The 27649-nt window shown below is 42.8% G+C and overlaps 1 protein-coding gene across 1 annotated transcript in view; it reads left to right on the top strand.

Annotated features, from left to right (window-relative positions):
• Positions 1–12794: 12794 nt before the first annotated feature.
• NRROS (negative regulator of reactive oxygen species) overlaps positions 12795–27649 on the top strand; it is a 24242-nt gene continuing 9387 nt past the window's right edge. The window contains exon 1 of the mRNA XM_004675127.2: positions 12795–12880. The gene's annotated coding sequence lies outside the window, so the exon portion shown is untranslated. The remainder of the gene's footprint in view (positions 12881–27649) is intronic.

The raw sequence follows: 27649 nt of genomic DNA, 5'->3' as shown, positions 1-27649 counted from the left end.
CTCACCACCCCTGAGCCTCTGGCCTGTACCCCAGTTCTGTATGCACAAATAAATAAATAAATCTTTAAAAAAAAAAAAAAAAGAATACAGCCAGGATTTACCTCAAAAGGGAATCTGAAGTAAGAGCAGTTATGGTGGCACATACAGACACAAGAACTAGATGGGGTACAGGCCAGAGGTATGGGGGTGGTGAGAGGATTCACCAAGGACAGAGTGGGGAGCAGAACAGGCAGATTGACAAAGTACACTGCTGAGGGGAGCAGTGGATGGGTCAGGAGAGGTCCGCCACATCATGTGGGTCACCTCCCTGACTGGGGATCAAACTTGTGCTGCAATGGCTCTGGACAGCTTCATAGTGCTGTGCTTTAACCTGTTGCGAAACCAGGGAGGGCCCAGGAGAACAAATTTTGAGTTGTTCTTTCTGAAACAAGCCAAGAGCCTTGACAAGAGATGGCTACAGCAGATAGTATCAGATTTCCAAATACAGCTGGAGAAGGAAAAATAATTGAGCCAGAAAGCTTGGTATAGGAGCTTTCATACCACCACAAAAGGAGAGAAGGAAACTGCTTTCCCACCAAGACTTTTTCCAATCTCAGTGGTCCCAACTCTTATATAAAAATGGTCACTTAAAAAAACTAAAAGTGGGTGTTAAGGTAATTTCACTTGCATGGAATAGAAAGTTTTACTACGATGATTTTAAAACGGGGAACAACAGGGCCCTCCCTGGTGGCACAGTGGGTTAAAGCACAGCACTAAGAAACTAAAGCCACTTCAGCGTTGAGTTCAATCCCCGCCCTGAAAGTGATCCAAACGGCGTGGCAGACCTCTCCTGACCTACCCCCTGCTCCCCTCAGCAGTGTGTTTCAGTCAATCTGCCTGTTCTGCTCCCCACTCTGTCTCTGGTGAATCCTGTCACAAAAGGCTCTTATAACTGTAAAGTCCATACATACCTCTTTTAGATATGGTTTTATCAAGATTTCAATTTAATTTCCATGGAAGTCTCTAGATCTTGCCTTCTTTTATGTAGTGGCTTAGGCCTCAGCTGGGCTTCCCTCATGGCAACAAAATGCCTGCATTTCCCCTAGGCCTTACAGGTTTATACCACTGTAGTCAGAGAGATGAAAACTGCTTTCTGAGATTTTCCCACCAAAAGTCTTTTTTTCAGTATCAAAGGCTTCATTTAAGTCATGTCCTAACTCCTATGATAGTAATATTCCACTGCAAATGGAATTTTGCAGATGAATCAATTTTGCACCTGAGCTATAGTTTCTGCTTCAGTCAGGAGTGGAGTTCACTTTCCTCAAAGGCTCTGGTGGAGATACACTTACCAGAGAAAAGTTGGGTGGTCACCAGGAATAAGGAAATGGACATTGGGGGTGATGGGGCTGGAGGAGGGAGCAACCACAATGTTACTTCATGTGGAGACACTTCAGTAAAATTTGACAGAGATAGATACAGGTAAAGAAACCAAACAAACAATAGGCCAAAATTTAAAAATTTAAATGAAAAAGAACAGTTCCTGGTGAAAAAAAATTGTCATAGAAACATCACAGAATTAAGTTGACTTAGGGATTGGTTCAGAAAACACTTTCTCATGAGTATTAATCAGTGATGGTGTAATTCAGTTGAAATGTTCATATTAAAAACATCCTTGGGGCCCTCCCTGGTGGCGCAGCGGGTTGGAGCACTGCACTGAGAATCTAAAGCCGCTTCCGCATGAGTTCAATTCCCGCCTGCCCCGGAGGTGACCACATGGCGCGGCAGACCTCTCCTGACCCGCCTGCTGCTCCCCTCAGCAGTGTACTTCGTCGATCTGCCTGTTCTGTTCCCCACTCTGTCTCTGGTGAAGCCTCTCGCCGCCTCTGAGCCTCTGGCCTGTACCCCAGTTCTGTATGCACAAATAAATAAATCTTTAAAAAAAAAAAAAAACATCCTTGGTGGCAAAATGGCAGGGATTAAGATGTTCCTTACATTGACTCCTGGTAACCTTTGCCTCTTTGAGGTGTCCATGAGTCATCTCATTAATAATCCATTTTGGTTATAGGCTTTGAAATAAATACAATGTCTTGTGGTGTGTAGAACTGAATTTTCTTACTGTTTTGAAATTGTAACAAGGGCCTTCTGCCAGAGCACTGTTCCTTAGACAACATGCCTCAAGGGTAATTAATTCATTTATGTCTCCTCACACACTGGAAAATAAATTGTTCTGGTCAGACTCATGGCATTCATCTAGAGACACTGTGGTTGTCTTGTTCAGTCTTTTCTCCCACCTTGGGTTAACTTTCCTGAGTGTTACAGTTCTAAGAACATTCCCTTTGACAGAGAAAACAGAAGCAAGCTACAAATTGAGGAGTTCTGCTTTCTCATTGTCATCCACTAACATGACAACACTGACCACAAAAATATATTCCTTTTTTGCTTTGAATATGACTTTATGAAGCCCATTTTCAGGCCTCAGTTAATGTGAGGCTTTCACTTTCTCAAACACACTTTGGTTAGGCATCTGTTCCATTTTCTTATATTCATCAGAGGTACTGCACCCCTCTGTCCAATTTAGGCTATTTTCCCTTACAATCAAGTGAACAAACATATACATAACTGCATGATTTCTTGAGACCCCTCCCCCTTTTTCACTGAGAAGATTTTATACATAAAGTGATTATTCTTAAAACAATAAATTCTTTGAGCATGTTTCTAAAGACTCGAGTCATGGCATTTGCTTTTAATTGTTAAAACCTAGGGAGTACATCTAATTGTGCCCTGACATTTCCCTCACTATTGCAAGTTTCACGAAGACACACTTGCTTTCTCCCAAGTTTCTTGTCATTTCCACTCTGCCAACCAATTCCTCCTTTTGGCCAAATTTAGGCTCTGAGTGGCAGTTCCTCTTATTACTTCCTCTACTCTCTTGAAGATGAAATTGTCAGCAAGCAATAACAGCTAACATCTAATAAGCTCTTGCTGTGTAAAAGGCAAGGATCCTATGAGGAAGCTGAGGCTCAGAGAAGCTCTGCTTTTGTTCTAGTTCATCCATCTGGCAGGTGGCGGGGCATGGACAATGGAGCTAGAGTCTTACTCCAGAGCTCAAGCTCAGTCTCTGGTTAAAAGAAGTCAAGATCGGCCCTCCTTGGTGGCGCAGCGGGTTCAAACACTGCATTAAGAAGCTTAAGACACTTCCGCATGAGTTCGATCCCCGCCTGCCCTGGGAGATCCACATGGCGCAGCAGACCTCTCCTGACCCGCCCGCTGCTCCCCTCAGCAGTGTACTTAGTCGATCTGCCTGTTCTGCTCCCCGCTCTGTCTCTGGTGAAGCCTCTCGCCTTCTAGCTTGTACCCCAGTTCTATATGAATAAATAAATCTTAAAAAAAAAAAAAAGAAGTCAAGATCTCCCATCGGCAGCTTCCTGCCTTAGAGCCGCTTTTGTGATGTGGAGAACTTGGAGTCCATTTCATGAATCTGGCTGTGGGAGCTGTGGTAGTTCCCACTAAACATCTTTTCTGGATATCTTCTCTCCTCCCACCCTCAGCTTTCCACTTCGTGACCTCCAACCTTCGCTCGCCTTCCTGACAGAGTCTACTTGTTTCTTCACAGGAGTCTTCAACCTCTCCCCTAACAAGTCACACAGAGACGCATTTCTTTTTTTCTTTTATTTTATTTATTTTACAAAAGTTTATTTTTACATCATTTTGTACATTTTTTTTTTCCATCTCAATTGTAATCCCCGCGGGTTTCCCATCACCAAGTCACCAGAGACGCATTTCTTAAACACCTTGACTTTTCCTGCCATGGGCCATCTCTCACTACTCTTACACATGGCGATGGAAAGTGATGGTGCACACCCCTGGGGCCATGTGAGGTTAGTGTGGTTTCCCAAGTTAGTCCTGGGGTAGCCTCCTTTAAACAGTTCTGCTCCTTTTTAAATTTCCTCTAAAGTTACAGAAGTTATGGAAATGTCACATTTGTTGTTGTTGTTGACAGGCCACAGATCTTGGGGTGGTGGTGGTGGTGAGAGGATTCACCAGAGACAGAGTGGGGAGCAGAATAGGCAGATCCACTGAAATACACTGCTGAGGGGAGCAGCTGGCAAAACAGGGAGCTCTGCTGTACCTTGTGGGTTTAACTCCCTGCCCAGGGATCAAACTATACCCTCAAGGTAGGTCTTCTCTGTGGTAGCACTGAGACTTAACTGCCAGGGAGGTCCCCCCACCAATGAATTTTTAGTTTCCACTTTTTGGCTATCATGAATGACGCTGCTATGAACACACATGTACAGGTTTTATGTGGACAAACATTTTCATTTCTTTTGGGTACCTAGGAATAGAATCACTGGGTCATATGATAATTCCTGGTTAACTTTTTGAAGAACTGCTAGGCTTTTCTAAATTTTCTACATCATTTTACATCCCCACCAGTGGTATTTAAGCATCCTAATTTCTCCTCCTCTTTGACAGTACTTATATTATGTCTTTTTAATTTTAACCACCTTTGAGTATCTCATTGTGGTTTTGAGTTATATTTCCCTGATGTCAAATGACTTTGAACATCTTTTCATGTGCTTATTGGCTGGATATATCTTCTGGAGAAATTCATGTCCTTGCCCACTTTTAAATTGGGTTATCTTTTTTTTTTTAAAGATTTATTTATTTGTACATATAGAACTGGGGTACAGGCCAGAGGCTCAGGGGCGGTGAGAGGCTTCACCAGAGAGAGAGCGGGGAGCAGAACAGGCAGATCGACGAAGTACACTGCTGAGGGGAGCAGCGGGCGGGTCAGGAGAGGTCTGCCTCGCCATGTGGTCTCCTCCGGGGCAGGCGGGATTTGAACTCATGCGGAAGTGGCTTTAGCTTCTCAGTGCAGTGCTTTAACCCGCTGCGCCACCAGGGAGGGCCTGGGTTATCTTTTTATATATTGTAAAATTGATTTTTTATATGTTAGTTTGTCTTACTGACTTAGTGCTTCCTTCTGAGCATCAATGATGTGATCCTTTCTAATATAAGGCAGATACCCATGCTGGGTCTATAACCCATGAGAGTTGCTGTGTTACAGCATGTCTCAGTCATTGATACTCATAAACATACATCTATCTTTTTTTCTTATTCTCTCTGCTGTTAACTCTTGTTCTTATAGCTCTACTTATTATTATTCTAGATAGAGAGTAAAGGTGACTCAATTTATCCTATGAATGAAGTGCATGGATTTTAGACAACTTTTGCAATATATATATATGTGTGTGTGTGTGTATGTATATATATTTAAGACTTATTTATTTATGCTTACAGAACTGGAGTTCAGGCCAGAGGTGCGGGAGTGGTGAGAGAATTCTCCAGAGACAGAGTGGGGATCAGAACAGGCAGATCCACTGAAATATACTGCTAAGGGGAGCAGTGGACAGGTCAGGAGAGGTCTGCTGTGCCAAGTCGGCCATCTCCCTGGCCGGTAATTGAACTTATGTTGATGTGGCTGTGGACAGCTTCATTGTGCTATGCTTTAACATGATGTACCACCAGGGAGGATTCTGCAATACAAATGTATATTTTAAGATTTATTTATTTATAAATAACAGGCCAGAGACGGGGGGGTGAGAGGATTCATTAGAGACAGAGAGAGAAGCAGACAGGCAGATATGCTGAGGGGAGCAGCAGGCAGGTCAGGAGAGGTCTGCCATGCCATGTGGGTCACCTCCCCCATGCTTGGGGATGGAACTCTCATGCTGTATGGCTGTGGACAGCTTCACAGTGCTGTGCTTTAACCTGATGCGCCACCAGGGAGGGATCTTTTTGCAATATGTTGGTTAATTATAGTTGTCAGGAATCTGATCTGGGGAAGAATTAGGTGGCATTTTATGTGCATAAAGAGAGTAGATTGAATAGGGTGGGATTAATTGGGGTGGTTTTGGGAAGGTGAGTTTTTTACTCAGATTCCCAAGAAGATAGTGACAATAATCTGGCAGCAAAGAGGAGATTCCTGTAGGTGGGATTTGCAAGAGATATAAGTGAAACCCATTACTGGTGTGGTTGATTTTGGTAATTATCATAAAAAACCATAAATTGGAAGAGTCCCCTTCAGAATGGTAAAGAACCTAAGCTCAGCCTTTAATACAGTACAAGGCTGATCTGATTTGGCTCTGATAGGTCAGTCTGCCTTTTGTTTTATGGTGTGAGAAAAAAAAAAAAGAAAAGAAATGAAAAGAAAGATTGTACCTCCCTGTTTCCGCCTTACCAGTCTCCCCTCCTTGGTCGACCCCACCCAGTCCCTAGTTTGTGGCTTAACTGCCCAACTACCAATTAAAACCCACACATCCCAGCATGCCCTGCACCACCCAGCAGCCCAGTCCCTACCATTCATTCTGCTCCCCACTGAAAGCGGCTGTAGCAAATCACCTTCCAGATTCAGGGTACCCACCACAGGGCCTCTTGCTCTCTGTGGGCCTGTCCCCTCCACCTCTTTTGGCTGTGGCTGAACCTGCTACCACTTGACAGCAAACCACACTTGACACAGGAACAGGAAGGAGAGGGAGGCCCGCTGCCCTAGGCCTCTAAAAAATCAACAAAGTTGTGCTTCTCCACAGTAGGCAGCTTCTGAGACTTCTACCTTTGCTTCTTCTCTTCCAGGGTCCCAGGAGACCCAGCTGGGTCAGAAGTGCATTGGTGGGTGGGTGTGAAGTGCACTTAGGAGATTTTGATATGCCCTTTGAGGCAGTTCGCACCTTGCCCCACTGCTGGGCCCCTGTCTTCTGTCCCAAGGCTTCCTCCCTCACCCCCCGCCCCTTGCATTCTTCACTTCTAAGGAACAGTTGACAACCAGGTGCTGATCTCTCCTGGTTCTGGGAATCCCATTACCACATTTTTGATATTTTTCTCCTCATGATTTATGGCTTTGACTCAGCTGTCATCCTAGAATGCCACCGTGCTTGGGAAGCAGGGTCAGTCTGTGAAACCATGGGCTTCTAAACAAGCCCACAATTCTGAAATCCAAGCAAGCCCTGAAAAACAAAGCGTTTCTTCTTTTTAATGAATTTGGCACAAACTCATTGCAAGCCTTGAACTGACAAAAGCCTATTTGTTTGTTTTAGCTTTTGCCTACTTGATGTCATTATTCATTTTTTGTTGTCAAAAAAATTAATGTGCTGATTTTGGGGGGTATGGTTCTAGACCTTGTTGGAGGAATTATAGAATATGTGGCATATGGACTATGCTACCTTGCTAACCATAAAAAATGTGATTTTGAAACACTTTGGGTCCTGATGTTTTAGGATAAGGATTTGGGGGCAGTTCTATATGCCACACAATGCCACACAAAAGAGGACTGATTAGTCCCAGACATTCAAGTGACAGAATAATATGGAGCAGAGAAAACATGCCTGTGAGAATCTAAGGGCACTGGAAAACAATTCCAATGTACTTTTTTTTTACTTTTTTTTTTGTTATTATTACAAAAGTTTATTTTTACATCATTTTGCACAATTTTTTCCCCCATCCAATGTACTTTTAATAAAATAAGCATACAAACCGACAAGGAGCATGTGGAAACTGATCTCAGCTTTACAAAAAAGGACATGTTTCTCGTGCACAGAAAAAGCTTAGATTGCAACACACTGTAAAAGTAACAGTGAGTTGTCTCTGTATTGTGTCTGCAGTTGGTTTTCTCCTTGGTTTAGCCTTTCAGTGTGTACGTTATGCTTTTATTATCATTACTAAAATCAAGATGGTACTGACACTTTCTGTTGTGTGGCTTTGGAAAAAAATACATGATCAATCTGAGTTCGATTTTCCCTTCTGTAAATTGAGACTATCAGCATCTATTTAGTAGAGTTATTGAGGGATGCTATTCACCTGGGTAGAAAGTAGCTGAAATTGTGGGCCTGTGTCAGGGCCTATTTCTTGTTACCCCATGTCCGGGCTACCCGCTGTCATACAAGAGTACATACAAGTCCCTCCCATGGGGTGTAAGCCAGAAGTGTGGGGGGTGAGAGGGTTCACCAGAGAAAGAGTGGGGAGCAAAACAGTTGGATCTACTGAAATACACTGCTGAGGGGAACAGTGGGTGAAACAGGAGAGTCCTGCTGCACCATGTGGGTTAATTCCCTGATGGGGGATCGAACTCTTGATGCAGTGACTGGAGATAGCTTGATAGAGCTGATTTTAACCCCTGCACCACCAGGGAAGACTAGTAAATGATACTTTAACCTTTATTTGTTGAAGAAACTTGTGCTAGGCCCTGTGAGCTGCTAGACTAGGCATTGCTGGGGATACACAAATATGTGAACCAACCATAGTGCCTGCCTGCCAGGACCTACTGCCTGGGGGAAAGACAGAGCTATAATTCATGGATAATGGTGCCCACGGGCAGTCCCAGACATAGCCATGTCTTTGTGTCTACAAAGACACAAAGAAATGCCATTGTCTCTCCCACAGTTCCTCTTCCTTGACATGGCCTTATCCTGACCCAACATCTTCCTTATCTCTTCTTTAGCTTCTGGCTCCATCCTAGCCCTGTCTCATGAGGAACAGTACAGATGCCACCTCTTCCGGAAAGCTGTCCTCGGAGTCTCTACTAGTTGTACTCTCTTCTGCCATGACACTTTCGGCAACTTGTTCCTGTTTTTCCATGGTTTCCCTCCATTCTGCCCTGAACTAGATCATGGTCAGTTGTGGGAGGCCCTTCCCCTTGTTGTCCCACTGCCAGCCACACCCTGGCATTGCGGGGATAATTCTGGAGGCATCTTGTTATCTGCACAACACAGCATCTGTGATCACATGCTGATACTGTGTTTCCTGAGAGGAAGAGGCAGTGTCCCCACAGAGGTCATTTACTAGAGTTTGTATCTGAGGAAGGTCACTGTTTGTTATCTCAGGAGAACTTTGTGAACTGCCTAAGTCCTTACCTGCCTGGTCAACAAGGAGCAAGAGGAATTGACTTCAGGATGTGAGACCCAGTCCTTCCCCAGATGGTAAGACTTGCGATGTAAACATGTCAGAAAGGACCTTCAGCCAATTCACCCCCCCACTCACCCACCCGCCATATCCTCAGTCTTGGCAGTGACCCTTCAGCTTTTTCAGAACTGGCATCATGCAGGGTTGAGTGGTACCAATGTGGGTGGTGGCTTCTCCTCTTTCCGTTTTTGATTTTTGGTTCTTAAAACTACATTCCAGATGAGGGAAATGAAACTACTAAAGACTCTCCCCCAGTAGCCAGCTGACGTGGGGCAAAAGAACAATTCCCAGTTAAGGCCCCAAAGGAAATCCCCTCCCTATCATGTGCTGAGGCTAAGAGAAGTGGGGAGGTACTAGTCCAGTGCTTGTCCAGGGCCACCGCCTGGACAAGGTGAAGGGTCAGGATAGAAGGGCTGCCCTGTCTGTGCCATGGGCTAAGCACCTAGGGGAGAGTGGAAACCAACACAGTGGGAGGAGAGGGCCAAGATCTTGGGCCTGGAGTGACCTGTTAACTTCAGAGGTAGACCCTACCAGTCGTGGTTGGAATAATCGATTGTACCTTCTTTCACAGACCAATCTGGACAAGGGAAGCTGGCCCTTACTTTTCCCACTGGATCCTTTGCATACTTTGGCCCTGACTCAGATGCATCTCTCTTCACAGCCTCTGTTTAAGTCTTCCCACCCCATTCCTTTCTGGTTATCTAGAATAGTAATGCAATAAAAGAGCAGAAGCCAAAATTCATTTGATCTCTTTGGAAGACTCTAAAGTACTATCAGTGACACAGTACTATAAAGCTTACCTTAAGAAAGAAAGAAAATACTTTCAGAAGGCAATACCCAGGAAGTCTTTTGTTTTTATAAAGATTTTATTTATTTATGCATACAGAATTGGGGTATAAGCCAGAGATGCAGGCGTGGGGGTGAGAGAATTCACCAGAGACAGAGCGGGGAGCAGAACAGGCAGATTAACGAGTACACTGCTGAGGGGAGCAGTGGGCGAGTCAGGAGAGGTCTGCCACGCCATGTGGGTCAGCTCCTTGGCCATGCTGAAGCGGCTGTGGCTAGTTTCATAGTGCTACACTTCAACCTGTTGTGCCACCAGGGAGGGCCCATACCCAGAAAGTCTTAGACAAGTTATGTTATTGTCTTTCTTTCTTTCTCTTCTCTCCTTCCTTCTTTGAGCAAACATTCACTGAGTCCCTTTAAAAGCATTGGATACACTTTTTGGAATAATACATGATCCCTTACCTCAAGACATGTATAGTGTAGTTGGCAAAACAGGATTGAAATCTTAAAAGTTAACTCACTGTACACGTGATGTCACAAGGCCATTGGATGTTTAAAGGAAGAGGTGGAGCTCTCAGTAGGGAGGTTTCATAGAGGACAGGGATCCCAAATTCCTTGGAGTGTGGAGGTGGGGAAGCCTGGGGTATGTGGAAGGCAGGCCATTCCTAGTGAGTGAATCCTCTGACCAAGGGAGTAGAGTAGGGAGCATTCGTAAGCAAGTTGTGAGCAGGTAAGTCTGGATGAAATGACTTTGTGACGATATGATGAATTATGGAGAGAAATGAATAGAGGCGGGGGCAAGATCTGGCTAAACAAGACATCTGGATTTTCTTTTTCAGCTGAGGACTACCCAACTCCTTGATTTTACCTTAGATCTTGAGAGCTTGGTGTGCTGCTTAACATTAAACTTGGCTTATTATGATTGAGCAGGGGGTGGGCATGAACTTCACAACACATGGACCAGTTTCAGAGAAAGAGACATACCTTTCTCCAGTTTCTCTCCATCCCATGAAGGAATGTGCTTGATCAGGATAGGGCTGGGTGCACTGTGGACTGTGTGACAGGAAGCACCTGATCCCCTCTGCCTCAAGCAGGTGCTGGGAGAGGATGCTGAGCACCTAAATAAGTTGAAGGATCCTGACTGTGCAGTGAAGGTTACAGTTCTCTTGGCACACACACACAAAAATATTCTCTTTTCAACTGCCAATCAACATTGGTTTTCACTTCAAGCCAGTTTGCTGCTGCACTAGAGGGAGAGATGCTGGCACTATTTGCCAACAAACTGTCTTGCCTCCCCACATCTATTAAAACCATTAGTTATCTAAGATTTTTTTGGATGGGTTTTAGCTGCCTTTCTCAAAACCTCAATGTATAAGACATATAAAAGTAGAATTTCTCAGGATAAGGAGGGGATGGGTTGCTTGGAGTCCCATCTGGACAGTCCCTATGTATCTCTGAGGAAACTCTGAGCCAGATTTTAAACAAAAGATGTAGATAGTAGAGGCAATGAAAGGGCTTTAAGCAGATAATGAGATGATCCAATATACTTTTTAGCAAGATGCCAGTGGACATCTGGTGGAATTGATAAGATTAGGGGAAGGAGCTCGGTTTAAGGTTTCTGAAGTGGTTCAGACATGAGTTCATGTGGTCTAGATCCAGGACAGTGATGGCAATGGAAATGGAAAGCAGGTCTGGATTCAAGGTAGAGTTTGCAGAAATGAGTGAACGATTGGAAAGGCAGAGTGTTTGAGGGCTGGACTGCTTAATAGAGACATGCTATAGAGTGACACCAAAACAGGGAGAGAAATGCACTAAAGCAAGGAATGTGTTCCCTTAGGGAAAATTTTTTGTTGTGGTCACCAGGGACATATAAAAGTTGATTGACCAGTAAACAGTAAATTTACAAATTTAAGTCTGGATCTTCCCTCTTGGGAGAGAATTTTGGCGCTAGAGATTAAAGTTTGTGCATTACTAGTATACCAATAGACACAAAAGCCTGGGAGGAGAAAATGTGCACCTAGGAGAAGAAAAGGCCCTGAGAGAAATACCTTGCTTTGTAACAATTTGACACTTATTTTAGATTTTAAAAATAGTGTTATTTTTACTACAACTACAAATTAATATTTTAGGAAGTAGAGATTTGCTGAATGTTTGGAGCAGGAAGAACTTGCTCCCATTCCCTTAGGATGGATGTGAAGGAGAATAATAATGCTATACAGAATTGTGGAAGGAGTTATCCAGGCCATTCAAGAATCCAGATCTGATGGGCAAGTATGGAACTGAAGATCTTTTCCCTAACTTCCTGTAATGGTGGTCTGATTACTCATCTGGCATACAGAAACACTAAATACTTTGCATTCTCCCCTACATGGTAAGTTCCCTGAGAATACGAATGAAGAGAGAATGCCTGTAAAGTCCTTACTATAGACCTGGTGGTGCCTATTATTAATTTGATTATTCTTTTGAATTGCTGGCAAAAGCTAGTAGGAAAATTTGTACACATCAGATACAAAAAATCATACATGCTCTATGATCAGGAAGTTTATGGCATCCTAACAGTTCACCAGAAAATAATCTTCATTTTTTTCTTCTTGATGTACTGAATACATAAAAGGAGATTATTGATAAAGACTGACGACTGCATGGATGAATGACTCTTCCTGAAGATGGACTCTCTCCCACCTGGAAAACGTGTGTCCTAATCATTCCCAGAATCTGCCCCAGCTTGACCCTTGTACACAACCTTGGAAAAGAGGGTTTGGTTAGCAGAGCTCACAGGCAAGAGCCGCCAGCTGGCCAGCCCTCAAAATTTCTAAAGCCTGGGGGAGCTTTGCTGAGCATGGGGAGGCCATGAAAATACTGCGCACCCTTGACGATTAGCCCTAGTTAGGTAGACCAGAGCGCCGCGGTCCCCCCTTCTCCCATCCCCCAAGCCAGCCCGGCCGAAGTTCCTTCTAAGATGCCTCTCGCTGTGAGTGCTGAGTCGCTTGCTCTCCATGTGACTTCAGTTTCCGTCTGTTCCTTCCGCAAGTGCTAAAATAATCTGATGCCCTAGAGCGAGGAGGCAGCCCAGCACCGCGTTCGGCTGCTCTCGAGGACGAGAACGCCGGAGCCTCGGGAGAGGATGCGCCCGGCCGAGCCGCCTGGGCCCGCGGGAGCCGTGAGTATTTATTTTCTAAACGGCGGGAGCCGGCCAGGCAGCCGCGGCCCTTCTTCAGGCTGGCGAGCTTCGGCCGGGCCGGCGGGTGGGTGGTAGCAGGTGAACGTCGGTAGCCCACAGCTTGGGGCTGACTGGGAAGTTGTGGCTTGTTGCCTCCAAGCCCAGCTGCTTTTGTGCTCGACTTGGGGGCTGCGGCTCCAGGTGTAAGTGCTCCTTATAGGAGCACTTAGGACTGAGAAAGGTGATGTAATTTAGGGAAAGAGTGTGACTTAAGAGGCAGACCTAGTTTGACTCTTTGGCTCTGGGAGACTTTTGAGGCTCAGTTTCTTGATCTGCAAAATGGGAACAATAACATTCTGTTCTGGGGCTGGATGGAATGAGTACTGCATACTCACCGTGGTGAGAGTTGAGTCTGTTTTCCCGCCCCATAAAGTGGATGGAGACTCACCATTTCATACATGAAGACACTGGCGCTCATGAACACCTCTTTATGAAAGTCTTCCATGGACAGGGGGGTTCAAGGCCTTGGGTATAAACTGTGAAGCACCACTAGGGTTGTATTACTTGGATCCATAGCTAGTAAGTGTCAGACAGAGGTTAAGTATCTGGTCTCTCTGACCCCTTGTCTGGAGCTCCTTGCTTTTCAGTAGGCCTGTGTCCTTCCTGTGTGAGCCAGATTCTGGAGGGTTCTGCATAGATCCCCTGTACTCGGGAGCTCCCATAATTAAGGAGCCACTGACCAGGCTCATCCTGTCTTGAGATTGGTCTGCCAGCTCACTTTGCCCCTGAGAGAGAGTGTACATGTGCCCAGCCAGGCAGGAGGCTGAGGCAGAGTGGCAGGAATGGAGCCCCGGGGTGGGCTGGTCCCTGGTAGCCTATCTCCGGGAATGAAGACTCCATTGACTTTTTCTTCCATGATGGGAGTCTGGGATTTAGAAACATTCGGTTTATAGAGTGGATCTCCAAGATTTCCTGTGTTCCTTTCCTCTACTGACTGTGCTGCATAAATGATTTCTGTAGTTTCCTGGGTTTTATAGTCTTGGGACTTTTTACTCCCCATCCTCCCTCCCCCCAACACTTCATAGATTTATATATGTATGTTTGAGGGTTCCTCCAGGAGGGTTATAGAGTCATAGGCCTAGAGGAGAAAAACAAAATATAAAACAATTCAGCTCCTGACTTAGGTTAAAAAAAAAAAAAAGACAAAAACAAAACCAAAAACCTGTTGCATGAAGAATGTGTTTTTGTCTAAGGTGTGCCATGTGGGAACATCATGAAAACCTGTATATTTCTACTGACACCTGGAGCTGCAGCCTGCATACAAGCACAATAAACCATATAAACTAATCCCTTATAGTTTTAAACCTATAAGCCAAAAGTAGAATCCTCCCAAACAGAGAGCAAGCTCTTGGTGTCTCTGTTCTGGGAGTCTGCATTAGGAATGCATGGACCTGCCTGTTTCTGGTTTTCTTGATTCCTTTGTCAGAGTGACACCAGTACTAGCTAAACCATGTCCTGGCTGCCATGTACTTCTATGTGTAACTTAGACTCTTGGATGGACAGTTAGGTGTGCCTCATACCAGGTTCAGGCCCACATTGCACTCATGTAAGTCAAGGGGATTTTCAACTATGACTGGAAGCCATGTTTTTCAGGAAACATACTTTGTATAATACACTTACAGGTTTCTAGGGTCCATGATGTGCCGACACATCAGTGACAAGTATTTCTGTCTTTGATAGAACTAATCTTCTCAACTTCATCATTGAATGAGTGTGATATGCTTAATGAGGTCGGGGGAGGAGACTCTAATGCTAACATTAGGCAATTAGTGATAGCTCAGAGAGGCAAGGGGACAGAAAAAGGACATTAATGCTTGGAACTTACCAAGTCTCACAAATGGTAAAACTGAGTTTAGGGGATTTTTAGTTGCAAATGATAAAACTCAGTCCAACTTGGCATCAGCCAAAAATGCTAATTTATCATTTCAAATAACTGGAAAGTCTATGGGGAAAAGCTTCAGGTGTGACTAGATCTGCTGCTCATACATTGCCAGAATGTATCTCCATTCCTTAGCTTTGCTTTCTCCTGTATGGGCTTCATCATTGGGCAGGTCCTAAAGTTGTGGCAGAAATGCCTTCTGCAACTCCAAGCTTAATTCCTGTCAGTTTGGCCTCTGAAGCAGGAAAAGAAAACCTTTCCCTTATAGGTCTAGCTGTAATGGTTTTTTTCTCATGGACTTGGCTTCAGTGATGTGTACAACACAAGCCGATTACTATGGTTAGGGCTCTGATGTGTTCAACCCTGTTCATAGGCCCCAGGAGCCTGACTAAGGTCAGAAGTAAAGGTCAGAGCAAAAAAAAAAAAAAGAAGAAGAAGAAAGCACAGATATCTTAAGAAGGGGACTGGTTGCATGAAAATATGAGGGTACATAACACTACTGGACTACACACTAAACAAAATGTTAAGTAGTATATCTTGTGTTCTGTGTATTTTGCCACAATGAAAATTTGAAAAGTGAAAGAGGGAAAAAAGAAAAAGACAGAAAAAAGAAAGGGGAGGTTTTCTCAACGGGGAATCGAGGAGTTGTTACCAGAAAGAGACATGAATGGGGCTAGACAAAACCAATCAATTTCCAGAGCAACTGGAGTCAGATGCTGAGACCAAACCACATGTAGCTTCTCACTTCAATGCATGAGTGATTTCAAGCTAACAAAAGGAATAAGGAGGAAGTACAACCCTGTCACAGTTCTTACCAGTGAGGTGGGCATGAAGAATAGGCCAAACTGGACCACAAAGTCCTATGAAGACTCAGGGACTTCCCACCCCCAGCTCTGACCCAGATGGTCACCTTAGTCAAGTGCTGTGTTGTGTGTCCCTGCGATTTTCTGCTGCCAACCCCCAGAAAGAAGAGAACCAGGAGGGAGTTCTCTTAAGAGGTAGCATTTCAGGCCATCTTGTCACCCTGGCTTCTCAAGCAGGACCTCAGTGCCTGAGGCAGCCCAGGACCCACAATGCCCAGCAGGGGCTCATCTTAGGATACACAGCATGTTCTGCAGTAATCTCTTGTCACTCTCTTAGATGTCAGGCTGAACACTAGCTCTTCTTTTTTTTTTTTTTTAATTACAAAAGTTTATTTTTGCATCATTTTGTACATTTTTTTTCCATCTCAATTGTAATCCCCGCGGGTTTCCCATCACCAAGTCACCCATGTGCCATCACCATAATCCCGTGCATTTCCCTCCCCCCACCCCGTTTTTGATCCCATTCCCCACTCCACCCCCACAAAATGTCTCTGGTATATGGTTGTTCATTATTTTTGTTATTTTCCACCTGGTCCATTATACTCCTGCTATGAGTGAAACCATCCGGTATTTTTCTTTCTCTTTCTGGCTTATCTCACTAAGCATGATCTTTTCCAGTTCCATCCAAGTTACTGCAAAAGACATGTGTTTCTCTTTTTTGGTTGCTGAGTAATATTCCATTGTATATATGTACCACATCTTTTTTATCCAGTCATCTACTTTTGGGCATTTGGGCTGCTTCCATGTTTTTCCAATTGTAAATAAAGCAGCAGTAAACATGGGGGTACAGGTATCTTTTTCAATCAGTATTTTTGTGTCTTTTGGGTAGATACCTATTAGTGGGATTGCTGGGTCGTAGGGAAGCTCCATGTTTAGCAGTTTGAGGAACCTCCAAACAGTTTTCCATAGTGGTTGTACTAGTTTGCATTCCCACCAGCAGTGCAGGAGAGTTCCTTTTTCACCACATCCTCACCAACATTTGTTGTTGCTAACACTAGCTCTTCTTGATCCTTCCTGTTGTCACTCTTCTCTAGTCCAGCTTTGGTGCTGCCAGTCTCGCCCTCCTGCTTTTCCAGTGTCTCTTCTTGCTGGCTCACTAGCTGCCATGTTGGAACTTTCTCTCTTAGCCTGTAGGGTCAGAGGGAGTAGGTCTTTCCCTGCTTGATCCTGAGCTACCTCCTTCTGCCTCAGACATGTTGATGGTCTCCCTCTCACCACTCAGCCTGGCACCCTGACACCTCCTCATGAAACTCAAATAATCAAAAGTCAAAAATCTCCCATAGGAGCTATCACGATAACATATTGTATGGCTTCCTGGATTATTGCTTACTGAACTATTCTCAATGTGATGAGGAGGTCATTTATGCACTAGACCTTAAAGAATGAATAGGAGTCCCACAGATGAAGAAGACCAGTAAAAGGGACTTTCCCACAGAGGAAACTGGAAATGTAAGCTTTAGTTAAGGATTGCAAGTATCCTGGGGCGGCTGAGGCTTGTGGTTTGAGGTTGAGTTTTGCTGGATTCCCACACTAGATTTGAATTGCAGTTCTGATATTCTCTATTTGGCCTAAGACTTTGTGAGACTCAGTTTCCCATGTGTAAAGTGGGGATTACATTTACTTTCTAGGATTTTGTGAGGATTATTGTATTGTAGGTAAAGTACCTGGCAGAGCACTTATACCAAGGTGTGTAACCTGTAAACATTAGCTATTATAGTTAAAAGCCTGAAAAGCAACTGGGAACATGAATATTTCCTGTTGAGCTTGTTAGTTGTCAAGAACTCACATGATTCTTTACTTGTGCTTTTTCTCAATGGAACCCAGGTGTGGGTGAGGGTGGAGATAGATTTCCACTCTGGACATTAAGTCTAGTTATCACTTAAATCCCTTCTCTGCTCTTCGGCTCTCACAGACCCTGGGGTGGTATCTCCAAGGTCCACACTGTGCAGCTCTCATGGATGGAAGCTACAGTGGCCTCTGTCTTATTTATTTCAATGCTACCTCCCTGTTTACACAGGGACTCTGTGTTCCCTTTCATCTTTATAATTCTATGCCATGTTAATGAAGTCCACAGCCTTTACTGATTGTTCACAAAGATTTTCCATACACATTCTCTCATTTAGTCTTGACGCAACCCTGTGAGGCCAGTGAGGTAGGTATTATCGTTACCCATGGCCACCAGTGGAGCGAAGTGACAAGAGAGAACAAGCCCTTGATACTGAAAGGAAATGACAAGTTTGAAGCTAACACATGATTCGCTGGGTGTCTATCCACAGAGATTATGCAGGTCTTGTATACAAGAGTAGCAACACCATGGACCTGTCACAGGCTTTGAAAGAACAAGCGTTATCTCCCCAGGGGAACACAGGTTTACATTTTTTTAAGACCTGTGGCCAGATGCAGCCTGTGGCCATGGAATAGGACAGAGTGAGCTGACCTCTGTTGGTTCTAAAGGGCTGACTCTGACCACATAGGGAAGCCAGTTGACTCATCTGTAGCCCTGAGAAGGTGAAGCAGAGCAGGATAGCACTCAAAGTGACAATCTACACATTGACTGCCCAGAGTCCCCATGGGCCAAATCCAGGGGAATAAGAGCTGCTGTAACCCTCAAACCTCCTTCTGAGCAGAGGCAGAGGCTCAGCCAGTCCCGGACAAGCCTCTTCTCGCAAACCCTGCTGTAGTCTGACTGACCAGATGGACTAGGTTCAGGGTGGGCACACAAGAACTGGATTTTAAACCTGTCCTTGGGAACCATTGCACTGTGTCCTTTGTGGCACCTTATCCAAATCATTTCACCTCTCTGGCCTGAGTATTCTCACCTCTAAAATGGTGGTGGGTAGGCCTTTGAAAATGCTACGGTTCTTCCCCAAAGAATGGTCAGTGACTAAATTTGAGCACAAGTGCATTTACCAGAAGAGAACATGCAAACAGAACTCTCCTTTCTCTCACAAGTTCTCAGGATTGCACATTCAAAAAGCATTCCAATCCAAGTTATAGAATTTCTCACTTACTTGTTCAGGCTTAGAGGATGATCCATGTCCTAGAAACAAAGGTACTATTGGGGTCCCAATAGTACAACCAGCTGCTTGCAAAGCAGAGAGCTCCCATCCTTGGTATATTTAGGCACAGACAATTTGACAGCCCTCTGGAGATGAGGGTGCTATAGTGATGACAAAGACTATTTTTGAACTTTTTTTAAAACTTGTCTTAATATAGGAACACCCTTGCAACAAAGGTGTTATGGTTACGATTCCCATTTTATGGGGGGAGAAGATTGAGGCTAAGAAGTTGATTGATGCACTCAGGATCAGAGCCGGACTTTGAGGCTGTTCCATCTGTCCTCTCAGCCTGGCTCTTCATTCCGTACAGCTGCCTGCCTATGGGCTGGGCTAAGAGCACCCAATACCCCACCTAAAGCCCCTGAATCTCGAAAAAGAGAAGTTATTTTAGTGTTTTCCCCGCATTAACCCCAAACATGGTCATTTTAAGTACACACAACATATATTTCATTTTTGAGTACTTATAAAATAATTGTGATACTCAGATTGTGACATATTTTTTAATTTAAATTTTTTTCGGTACTTTTAAATTATGTTTATGGAGGTAACGTTGATTTACAAAGCTGTATGTTTTAGGAGTATGGGTTCATGCCTTTACAAATGTATGGTACACATCACATCTGTCGCCAAATCCCCAATAATTCCCTACAATACACCACCGTAGACCAAAGGTTGCTCCTGGCTTTCCCTCACCCCTTCTGGTAGCCTCAGTTCTACAGTGAGATTTCAAGGGTTTGGTTTGTTTGGTTTTATATATTCCTTTGTGTTGTTTCTTTCTATTCCACATGAAAGAAATCATCTGATATTTTTAAAGTTTTATTTATGCTTACAAGAACTGGGGTGTAGGCCAGAGGTGGGGGGTTGGGGAAAGAGGGAGAGGATTCACCAGAGGCAAGTGGGGAGCAGAACATGTGGATCTACTGAAATCCACTGCTGAGGGGAGCAGCAGGTGGGTCAAGAGACTGAACTCATGCCTCAGTGGCTGGCATAGCTTGATAGCACTGACTTTAACCCCTGCTCCACCAGGGAGGCCTGAAATCTGGTATTTGTCTTTCTCTTTCTGACTTATTTTGCTTAGCACAATCCTCTACCATCCCACCATGTCACCAATGGCAAGCTTTGGTATCTTTTTTTTTTTTTTTTTAAAGCGAACTTTGAAGATTTTTTAAGATTTATTTATTCATACAGAACTGGGGTACAGGCCAGAGATGCGGAGGGTGAGAGGATTCACCAGAGACAGAGTGGGGAGCAGAACAGGCAGATTAATGAAGTACACTGCTGAGGGGAGCAGCGGGCGGGCCAGGAGAGGTCTGCCTCGCCATGTGGATCTCCTCCAGGGCAGGCGGGAATCGAACTCACGCGGAAGTGGCTTAAGCTTCTCAGTGCTGTGCTTTAGCCCGCTGCGCCACCAGGGAGGGCCCAAGCTTTGGTATCTTTTTATAGCTGAACAGTATTCTGTTCTGTCTGTAGACTGTACCTTCTTTAGCCACTTGTCTGTCAGTGGACACCTAGGTGACTTCCTTATCTTGGCTATTGTAAACTGCTGTGATGAACATAGGGGTGCATGGATCATAGTGAATTAGTGTTTTTGTATTCATATAGTTTACTTTGTAGGTAATAATAGGTTGATTCTGTTAAAACTTGTATTAGTAGATTTATTGAAATTGTTTGAAAAGTGGAAAAATAAAGAAGCAAAAATACAGATGGAGCCGCTCCAGGTGCAATCCCAGTGCCCGGTGCAGTTTGCCCCATGCTGGGATTCCGGTGTGTATCTTTTCAAATATTTCTGTGCACAAGCAGATGTATACATATTCTCTTACCAAAATTGGAGTCATACATTCAGTTTTATAATTTCCTTTTTTCTTAGTAATATTTTACTATGAACATTTATCCATGTCAATAAATATGTTGCTACCAAAGCATTCTTGGTAGCAACATATTATTCCTAGACAGCTGTATTATAATCTATTTAGCCAGTCTTTCCACTGTTGGATTTCTAGATGTTTCCACTCTACTATTATTACTACTAATGTTTCAATAAATATTTATGCAAAAATATTTTCACGTGCACTTTAATTCCTTAGGATAAATCTATGTCTTCAAGATTTTTGATAAAATGTATGCTAATTTGCCTTCCACCTGCAAGAGATTAAACAGATGTGGGGACATGGAAGACTCAAAGAACCTGTTGCCTATATCCTAACATATTCATTATTAAGAGAGAAAGCCAGAGAAGCAAATCATGAAGTAGAAATTCTCACATCACAATTCTAAGTGCTCTGCTATCCCAGTTTTAAATTTGCAAGTTCCTTTTTAATGTATCCATCACCTGAATATTATTCATCACCTGAATATTGACACTTTGAAAATGTAGTAATGCATTAATCCAACTAAGGAATAGGACTGTTTCGTTACTTGTGTAACTACTACTTATTTTCTTTGTTTAATTCCAAAATCATAATAAAAACTTTGGGGGCTTTCCTGATGGCCTAGAGATTATGTCCCAGTGGCTATCACTGCCACGGCCCAAGTTCGATCCCCGGCCAGGAACCTGATCCACATATGGTGCAGTAGAAAGACTTCTCCTGTCTGGCCCACTGCTCCCCTTAGCAGTATGCTTCAGTGGATCCACCTGTTCTACTCTCCAGTCTGTCTGTGGTGAATCCTCTTATCCCCTGCATCTCTGATCTATACTCCAATTCCCAGCAAAAATAAATAAATAAAATCTTAAAAAAAAGACAGGCTTTGCACACGGGTGATTTGGTGATGGGAAACCCGCGGGGATTACAATCAAGACAGAAAAAAAAATGTGCAAAATTATGTAAAAATAAACTTTTGTAATAAAAAAAAGACAGGCTTTGGATTTAAAAGCCCACATTTTGGACATTTCACCAAAGAAAATATAGAGATGGTCAATAAACATAAGAAAAATGCTCAACATAATTAGTCATCAGGGAAATGCAAAGAGATAGTGCTTCATACCAACTAGGGTGGCTATAATAGGAATGGCAGAAAATAATAAGGTTGGCAAAGATGAGGAGAAATAAATACTGCTGGTGATAATATAAAAAGGTACCAGAACTTTGAGCACAATCTGGCAGTTCCTCAAAATTAAATAAAGAATTATCACCTGACCCAGAAATTTCACACTCAGAAATATACGCTGGAAAATTGCAAACACAGGTGCACACAGAACATGCACAGAAATGTTCATAGACGCATTTTTCATAATAACCAAAGGTGGGTCTAACATAAACTTCTGTGAACTAGTGAAAGAATAAACAGATATTATACCTATACAATGGAATATTATTCAGCCATAAAAAGTAATGAAGTACAGATACTTGCCACACTATAGAGGAACTTTGAAAACATTGTGCCAAAAAAAAAAAAAAAGAAGCCATTGAACAACCATATACCAGAGGCATGTTGTAGGGGTGGAGTGGGGAATGGGATCAAAAACGGGGGAGGAGGAAGGGAGGGAAATGCATGGGACTATGGTGGTGGCACACGGGTGATTTGGTGATGGGAAACCCGGGGGGATTACAATCGAGATGGAAAAAAAAATGTGCAAAATGATGTAAAAATAAACTTTTGTAATAATTAAAAAAAAAAAAAGCCAGACACCAAAAATAATATATGATTCAATATATATGAATTTACAAAACAGGGGCATCTATAGATATAGAAAGTGGATAGGAGAAGTAAATGATAATGGGTATAGGGTTTCATTTCAAGGTGATGCCAATGTTCTGGGATTAGACAGTAATGATGGTTGTACAGTTTGTGAATATATTAAAAGCTATTGGGGCTCTCCCTGATGGTGCAGCAGCTTAAACACAGCACTAAGAAGCTAAAGACACTTCAGCATGAGTTCCATCCCCGCCCCGGAGGTGACCCACAAGGTGTAGCAGACCTCTCCTGACCCGTCCACTGCTCCCCTCCCCTTCATCAGTCTGCCTGTTCTGCTCCCCACTCTGTCTCTGGTGAATCTTTTCATCCCCCTGTACTTCTGGCCTGTACCCCAGTTCTGTATGCATAAATAATTTTTTTAAAAAGCTATTGAATACTTTTAAGGGGTGGGTTTTATTATGAGTGAATTATATCTCAATTTATAAGTATGGATTGTGACTTATTTGTAAGAAAGGGAACACAGAGTATCTTTCAAGTTTTTAATGTTTTTTAGTAACTAGTTACCAAGGTAATCCTAAACCCAATATTCAAAGTTAAATAGCTTTTACCTTAAATTTAAAATTTGGGCCAAAATGTCATTCTCATTTTTTCCCTTCCTTTTCTCTCTGCCCCTCTCCCTCCTTTTTCTCTTGAAGTGATACTGTAAGCAATAAATACATATTGCTCATTCTTTGCTTGTTGTAAGTACAATTTCTTCAAACAAAAATCTGACAAATCAAGTTCATTTTAGGAGCTTTCTTTTCAATATGAATGACTTGTCAGTACCTAACACAAGTTAAATTTCCAGTTACATGAATGTAGTTTTAGACTGAATTAAAAGAAAACATTTTGTATTTCTGCGGTAATTTTTTGTTCTTGAGTTCAAATTTACAGAAAATTTGCGTAAATAATACAAAGAATTCCCATAAATTCTAAAGCCAGATTCACCAAAATGTCAACATTTTGTCATTCTCACATTTTGTCTATCTCACTCTCCACTTATTTTATATATATATATATATATGTACATATATACCATTTATATTTATAAAGATAATTTTATGAATGATTTGAGGCTAGTGCTGTAGACATCATGTCCCTTTATCTTTAAACATCTCTGTATGTTTTCTAAGAACCAGGAAAGCCTGTTACATAACCACAATACAATGGTCAAAATCTGGAGTTCAACATTTATACAATACTATTATTATTATTTTATTCATTTTTTGTGTTCAATTTTTGCCAAGTGGTCCTGTGAGGCTTCTGTAGTAATTTGATCATTGTGTTATGGTGTGTTCCAGGTTCTCCACTGTAAAGCTGTTATTTTGCCCTTATAAAATTAAGAAAGAACTTATAGGGAAATATCTTAGAATATTTGTCTTATTTTCAGGCAAGTTCCCACTCCGTATTTTTACCAACCTTTGATAATTCCATAGTATTTATAGGATGCACTTTTTCAAAATGCTTGCTGGATTTAGACTCCAGCCACTTTCTCTAATATTCAGGTAGCATCATAAAAGTTGTAAGTACTTCATAAAGGAAATTATGTCCAATTTTGTCCTTAGTGTTTAAACATATTAAAGAGCACATGTTCTGCTTGAGTTCTTGTGTTTCTGTTGTTTGCACCATGCACTACTTGGGTGAACTACTGGGGTGTTGGGGGTGGCGTGGGGGTGTCTTCTCATGAAAAGCATAGAGCTTGAAAATGGCCCCGCCCCATAAAGAGCTATCAGGAACCCTAAAAGGCATCTTAGAGCCAATTCTTCTCAATTTCTCTCCCACTCCGCATGATCTACCCCTTTGCTGTTCTTTCTGTCTCCTTGCTGTCCTCTGTTCACTGTTTCATTCTTTTTGCTCATATGCCTTGTAATCTGCCTCATAACTTCTGCCCTCTCATGGCAAAATCCCTCAAAAATTCCACCCTACCTTCTCTCTGTGTGTTTCTTAGCTCCGGTTTCCACTGCTGCATACCTAATTTTCTCCCTTGACTCTGCCCTGGGGGGACTCTGCCGGGATGGGCAGCATGGAAGGATGAGCCTCCCTTGGCCAGGTTCTTCCTCAAGTGTCTGTCAGATTGGTGGAGGTGGTGGTGAGGCCCTGTGATTCTCCTGAAGGTGCCCTTTCAGAGGGACCATGGGCATGATCTTAGGAGCCACTGGCTCAGACAGTGAAGTTACATTAGTACAGCAACTGTATTTCCTGAACACTGCCAAGACACATGCTTGAACAATCTTGTGCTCTTTTAGGTATGAGAGAAACTTATCTGGAAACTCTAGTCTGAATGTCAGTGTTAAAGTTTTTAGAATTTTTTTTTTAAAGATTTATTTATTTATGCACACAGAGCTGGGGTACAAGCCAGAGGTGCAGGGGTGGTGAGAGGATTCACCAGAGACAGAGTGGGGAGCAGAACAGGCCAACTGACAAAGTACACTGCTGAGGGCAGCAGTGGGCAGGTCAGGAGAGGTCTGTGGCACCATGTGGGTCACCTCTGGTTTGGGGATCGAACTCATGCTGAAGTGGCTTTAGCTTCTTAGTGCTGTGCTTTAAACCACTGTGCCACCAGGGAGGGCCAGTTTTTAGGATATTTTTAAGGTTTATGTTCATACATATTTTACATTAAACATAGTAACTGAGCACCTTTCTGAGACTATTTGAAAAATGAGAATTCTTGGAAATTTTAGAACAAAGATTATAATAATATTCCCTCCCCCTTTTATAAAATCGAGCAGTTATTTCATTTCCCCACATTTTTTATTTTGAAAAATTTCAAATGTACAGAAAAGTTAAAAGAAAGCCCAATGCTAAGTTTAACAATTGGCAAATTTTACTTTAAATTTCTCTTTCAAATTGAGCCATTTGAAAGTAAATTAAATTGTGGACATCGTGAAACTAAATACTTTAGCACGCATTTCCTAAGAATAAGGGCACTTTCTTACATAACCACATCATTAGCATACTTAGGGAAATTAGCAATAATCTGATAATATCATTTGTACATGATACCATCTGAAAACACGTAATTGCATACACATTTCCCCAATGTCTCAGCTTTTTTTCAGAGAGAGAGATTATTTTAAATTTTAATACCAAATTCACTCAAGGTGTATGCAGTGCACCTGGTTTTATGGTTCTTAATCCTTTACTTTGTGTAACTGAAAGTTACACACTTAACACACTGCCTGTGGGCATGGTCTGCTTCTAGAGATTCCCTCCCCCTACATCAACCTATAAATATATTTTTTTTCCAACCTATAAATATTTGTTCCTAACTCCAAATACATCTGAGAGCCACAATTTTCTCTACAAGACTTCTTTCTTTAGAGCCTTTTCAGCTATTACTTCAAGGAGAAAAATCTCAATTATGTGCTAATTTATGTATAACACTCTTAGCACTTACTATGAGTTCCTTTAGCAAAGAGGTTGCCAAGTTCTGGCTGTAGCTGCTGCAGTTGTGGCACACAGAAAGAGAGTGAGGGAATGGGAAGGTGACATTCAGGGTACCCCTGAATATCAAAAATCAAAAATCCTTTCCTGAAAGTGAAACAAAAAACACCAACAAAACAAAATCAAAACTCAAGTCAGAGTTACTTCTTAGTATTCTAAACTTTCAATAGGAAGAGGCCTTTTTATGGACAAAATACCTGTAAATTAGCCTTTACTGGATAGTGTTTTTTACTGTTCATTAAGATATTGCATATTGTCAGAAGGCTACTTGGAATTAATAACCCTTTAAAATATTATAATTTAGAGGCCTCCCTGGTGGTACAAAGGCCCACTCTGATGCTAGCCACAGCTGTCACGCACAAGCTATGATCCCCCAACTAGGGAGGTGACCCACATGCATGGCACAGCAGACCTCTCCTGTCTCGCCCGCTGCTCCCCTCAGCAGTGTACTTTGTCGATCTGCCTGTTCTGCTCCCCACTGTCTCTGGTGAATCCTTTTGCCACTACCACCCTCACCCCAGCATCTCTGGCCTACACCCCAGCTCTTTTATGTGTAAGTAAGTATTTTTAAAAAAATTATAATATATTCATATAAGAAAATCTACAGACCTTTGGTGGGGGGGGTCATATAATTATGTGATTATCAGAGGGACTGACAAAATTAGGGATGTTGCTGTACCCCTGTACTATTTTGAGTCTTCTGGTGATAGGGATATAGAAATCTCAGGACTCTGAGTCAGAGACTAATCAAAAGATTTCATTCACACTTTCTTCCCTGTTCCTTGAAAAGCAGTATCACCCCATGTCCCCTGCACCGACGCTACTCCTTGGCCTGCACGACGCTGTCTTCTTCTGTCCAAGGCATCCTAAGCCCAGAACTGATGCAGGGGGATGGTTGTGGAAGTGCCACCCGGCTTGTTGCTGGCAGAGTTGGGCTGCCCTTTCCAGATGGAGCAAATGTTCCCATCCCTTTCTTGTTTCACACAATTTCAAGCCAACCAATCAGTCTCTTGTTACTTTACTTGGGCCAGTGAAGCAGAAGTTTCCTCCTATTGGTTTAAGGAAATAGAAAAAGCATACAAGCACAGTTTCTACAACAACTGTGAATTTTTGTAACTGATGAGCATCCCTCTGCCTTTTGCTTCAGGATAGTCTCAATTTGTGTTGTTTTTATGAAATGATATTATTTTCATCACATATTCATGATGACCAGGAATGGAGAGAGAGCTAGGCCAAAAGTTACTATCTTCGAGAACAATCTTTATAGACAAGACCTGTAGGGTATTTTTCCCAGATATCTGGGGTTGAGCCACAGGTTTCCCTGATAACCAATTAGAGTGTACAGTCTCAGGATTCATGGTTACATAAGGGATACCTGGTCAGTAGTGTTTTGTTCTGCAAAGCGTATGATCAATTAGAGGCTTATAGTCTGGCTTTGATTATGATTATGACACAATCACTGGATGAAAGATTGGAGAGGCCTTATAGAAATTGTTGACTGAATAAAAGAATACAGGATCAGTCGTCTCTGCAGCAAAAAGACTTGCCATTTTCTCTGTCCACACTTAGAAGGCACTCTTTGGTATCTGGTTTATGAAGAGCCTGTTAATACCATCTGCTTACTATTTCTGTGTCTCAGGTCTTAGATGGGCTATTTCTCCAATGCCCATCCAGACTAGGAGCATCACGCTGGTTCAGACCCTGTGTGGGACACAGGTTGATTGGCTGTGCCTTTGTATTGGCTGCCCCCTACCCACCCCAGCCCCCTCCTCACCCCCGGTGTGGCTGACCT

This window comes from Condylura cristata, unplaced genomic scaffold, assembly GCF_000260355.1.
Source record: "Condylura cristata isolate star-nosed mole 26May11 unplaced genomic scaffold, ConCri1.0 scaffold00003, whole genome shotgun sequence".
NCBI lineage: Eukaryota > Metazoa > Chordata > Mammalia > Eulipotyphla > Talpidae > Condylura > Condylura cristata.
Note: the sequence above shows the minus strand (reverse complement) of the source record. Positions and strands in the feature narration are given on the sequence as shown.